This window comes from Hyposmocoma kahamanoa, unplaced genomic scaffold, assembly GCF_003589595.1.
Source record: "Hyposmocoma kahamanoa isolate Upper Pololo Valley unplaced genomic scaffold, ASM358959v1 94, whole genome shotgun sequence".
Taxonomy (NCBI): domain Eukaryota; kingdom Metazoa; phylum Arthropoda; class Insecta; order Lepidoptera; family Cosmopterigidae; genus Hyposmocoma; species Hyposmocoma kahamanoa.
In genome coordinates this window covers 5,792,415-5,797,350 of record NW_020654878.1, presented here as the reverse complement: position 1 = coordinate 5,797,350, position 4,936 = coordinate 5,792,415, and positions in this window count along the sequence as shown.

Genomic DNA, 4,936 nt, shown 5'->3' with positions numbered 1-4,936 from the left:
CGAAGGATAATCCTTCCCATTAATCATCAACGACACCTTGGTGGACGACTGCACATTTATTGGCGTTGCACCCACTATACGTAATGGAAAACTTGGACTATCATCGATACGCAACTGTAACTTCTCTACAAAACAACGAGAAATTATGGAAACTGAAGCATTAGTATCCACCAACGCCTCGCAACATACATCATTAATAAAAACAGATATAAAAGGTGCCCTATCTACGCTAGAACTATCAATTGTAGACAAATTTTCTACATGTTCAGTTGCGCTTTTCTGACAATCACGTTGAGGAGATCCCGACGAAGATCCACTACCATGTGCTCGTGAATACCCTTGACTTGGCGTATCCTGCTGCACAACTGGTGCCTGTGGCACTAAATCTTCCGACTGCTTAGACTCGGGTCTAATTATCGGTGCAGAGACATCCTGTGTTTGCCAACAGTGAGAATGCTCTATTTGACAATTTACTGGCAATACAATATCTTCTCGACTCACACTATAACTGTGATTAAATACGTCATCTACTTGTATAATTGTTTTTCTCAACTCCTCTTTAGATAGATACAAATTACTTGCCAGCATCCATTTAAAATTGGGTATCAAAGACTTCAAAAAATGCTTAATAAACTGAACATCTTGAATATTCGCTTTCCTCGCTAACTCATCTAAACTATAAAAATAACTTATAAGCGATTCACTATGCCCCTGTCGCCTATAATAAAATTCTCGGGCGTAATCAATTTGTGAGGGAAATTCCTCTCTCAACCTCTGTGCAATCACATCATACGACACGTATGAAGAAGAATACGTTTTGTACCATTGCAGAGCTGGCCCCTCCAAATACAATGCAAACACGTATTTCTTCTGCACATCAGACCAATTATTTAATATAGTAATGGTCTCAAATTGGTTCAAAAACTCATCTACGTCGTTGAACCCATTAAATCTTTGTGCCGGTACACCATACATATTTCCTCCTCGCACTTTTTACTGGCACCAATTATAAATCAATATTAAATATAAAAATATATATTACGACCTTTTGTTGCGCTTTCCTTGTGGTTGTGTCGTAACAACATATAAAAATATTTCACTATGGACTTTTCTTCATCGGATCCTTTCATCAATCGTAAGCTTGCGTCTAACATTTGCAGGCTTGAATTACATTATATTTCTTCTTCCATTGCCAGGTTTTTCAAAATAAAAATATAAAAAATTTTCACATCGTGACTCGTACTTCCATTATAATAGAGTCCGCGCCTCCACCATTTATAATAGAGGGCTGTAGCTCAGATGCATTGCGAGAGGTACTTTTAATAATATAAAACGGGATTAACTTCAAACTTTGGTTTATTTTACCATTTTCATGTCTAGGGTTACGAATCAATAATCTTAATATTAATGTCAAGATCTTCTATTTTCTTAACATTCTTTTTCAAAGAATTCTAAATACAAACTAACTCATTCAGCCAGCAATTCTACTCATAGAGTACGGCCTAGTCTACAGTACTGACTACAATAAACATTAATAAGAAAAACTGTAGTAATAAGCGTCGGACTGTAAGATTCCACCATGTATGTACATTTTTGTATCAGTAGAGCTCATTGTGAACGAGTTCGTCCAGGGAAGATGCACCCAGGTGATTTAAGTTTACTAAAAGTGTACTTAATGCACCTAGGTGAACTGATTCAGGTGAATTAAGTTAACGCACCCGAAGTGAAGTAATGCCACCTTACCTGTTCCGGCCGCCAAGCAGTAAGGGTGCTGGTGAAATTAGAGGCACATGGAACGTCTCAACTTGTCTCAGGGAGACACACAGTGATAGTGTCCCTCAGATCTTTGCTAAATTTAAAACTCTGAGTGATACTGGACAGGTGCTTCGCTTAACACCAACGCCTCGTCACTTGGTATAAAAAAATCTCATTTTCATAATCATAAATGTTGCCGGATAAATAATTGAACATTTACGTACATGTCCCTATATACCTAATTACCCTATATACTTTATTACACATCCCGCTTGTCTAAACTAGTGTTATAAATTTTGCCACCGTTAGTTGAAAGGGCGCTTGTAACAAAATCTCAAAACCGAGAAAATAATGATTTAAATAAATTAAATGAAAAAAATATTTACTTTTGTCTTGCGGTAACTTTATACAATATACATTATTCAACTAGGAAAAAATAAAAATAGTGAGAGATGTGCCTTTTTCTGATCACGGCAGAACACATAACGAATTTTTTGAAAAAATGTCACATGCGCACTTTCATCTAACGGCGATGATGTGAACGGCGATGGTACTTGTTTGTCTAAAAAATGCCTATACACTCTAGTAAACTTGTATAATAGTACATTTTTCGTCCTTCGGGACAGGCTAAGGCGTCTAATTAACCATAACAGGTCTTGGATTACAATTTCTCTTCAATAGTTTAATTTTATGACATTTTTTCGCGGGTTATGGTTATATCTTTACGGTGGCCATTTTGAACAACACCATAAGATTTTCGGGACGCACAGATGTTATTAAAGGATAAATGATAGTTTCTTCAGCTCAGTTTAGTGACCACTGCAAATTTTAAATTCAGTTAGTTAAAAAATTACCTCTTAGAGTCGTATTCTAGGACTCTACTCAATGCTCAAGTCAGGATTTGAGTATGGTTTAAAGCACTCGAAATGAAACTCAAGTCTCTGCCACTAGGGTCGTATTTCCAGTGCTTGAAATCATACTCAGATCCTGACTTGGGCATTGAGTAGAGTTCTGGAATACGGCCCTTAATCTGGGTACACGTCAGTACATCGAAAAGTATACCCACTACTATTACGTAGTGCAATTTTTAATGTCTTCGTGTATTAGGTGCTATTTCGTCATTGAGTATGATAGAATTCCTTGTCACGTTACTATAGAACGTATGCTAAAATTGTTTTCTTTAATAAATACGTAATAATATACAACTTGTTTATGAAGTATATATTGTTTATTTATGTTGTTATAAGTCAATATAACTTAAACACATTTTTATAAGAAAACTATGTTATTTCTACGTGTATTAATTCTACAGTGCAGTAATTCTGCAACTATCTCTCCCAATTCTCCACTACACATACTTAAGCGTTGTCTATTATTTGCATAAAAACCATCTCGCTGTTGAGCATGAGTCTCGTCTGAGGAGAGGATTAAGGCTAGTACACATACTTTAACAATTAACAATTGTAAGTTCTTCAATAATAATATTAATATCAATTATGTAGTTATATATCATTTAACTATATATATTATTTTACAATTTATTGCGAGAAACTTTTTATTACTTAGTTCTAGTTACAACATGCGTTGTAATGTTAAATATTCATTTATAATTAAAAAGGATTTTATTCTTTCAACGAAAAAATGAATGAGTATTCATCAAGATGGCGTCGACAATGGATGGTTTTTGGTTTGCCTAATAGATGTCATTTATTCTCCCCTTGATATTAACTTATTCTAATGTATTCTTATATTGGCTGTATAATAAACCTTGTATCTTTACATCAATAATGATTATTTATATCAATGCTTGTATGTTGTAATGTTTTGCTATTCTGCAAAAAAATCTTCTTTTTTACGTAAACATAGATAATAAAAAAATCATGAACCGAACTGTATAACAATGTTTTTTTCCATTTGCCCTGTAAATAGGTAAGTAAGATAAGTAAGCCAAAATGGCTTTTACGCCCTTTCTTTCCCAAAGGTTTAATTATATGAATTTATGTAAAAAAAAAAGATGTAATAACACTTTTCGTCATGCAAATATTCACCATCCACGTGAAGGGAAACAAATTTCATATTATTCATATTTGTATACTTAGCAGCTACAGATGGTTCACTGCACTTGTATTAAGTTTAGCCAATTAATTTTTAAAAGTAATAAATAGATATACATCATGTTGTTCATGAATAATTCGGATGGAACCGTTATTTGTACAGGTTGGTTTTGGTATATTTAATATTGGGTGGTTTCAGTCCGTTTAAATAGTATTTTGATTTATCTCTTTGAATTCTATTAAGAGTCTATACTACCTCAGCTCGAATTCAAACTTTTCCCGTAATAATACGGTTCATTTTGCTTGGGTCGAGCGGCGACATTGGCTATATAAGAATTATTTTTTTTACAAAGGAAATTAAAACGATTTGAAACATGTATATCGTATACTATACGTTCTACTTAGTTCAGTTGATACAAAAAAATCATTGGTATATGTAAAGTACCTATTGAATGCAACAGTTTTCTTGTTCCTTTACACGCTCCTTTACACACTCATAACATTTTTTTCAGAGTGATTGATTTAACACTTTCAGTGGAATCAAACAATGGCATTTGACGTTGTATCGAGTCTTAATTGCTTTTTGATATTAGTGTTTTTACTAACGGGGCTTGTTCAATAATAATATCAAAGTCCCCAATAAGATTTAAAATAATTATAACGATTTTAATTAAAAATACCGATCTCAAAAGTTAGCTCCGCTTTCGGTGTGTCCTTTACCATGGTCTCCCCAACAATACCTGAAACGCGCATTATGGAAGTCCTCGTCAAAACAAACAATGTGAGCCCACACAGGGTTTTAAGTAGCAGTAGTACTCCTTGTGAAAGAGTTCGTCCAGGGAAGTACTGCCACCTCGCCTATTTCTGCCGCCAAGCAGTAATGTCAGCATTAATGTGTTCCGGTTTTTGAAAGGTAAGGATGCTGGTGAAATACAGGCACATGGAACTTGTCAACTTATGTCTCAGGGTGGCGGGTGCAGTGTCAGTGCCCCTAAGATCTTTGCGATTTAAAGCTATGAGTGGCACTGCAACTGTAATGGATAGGCTAAGGATAATGGATAGGATAAGCTTACCATCAGGCGCACGTCTTGTTCGTCCCGTCACTTAATATATAAAACTAACTAACT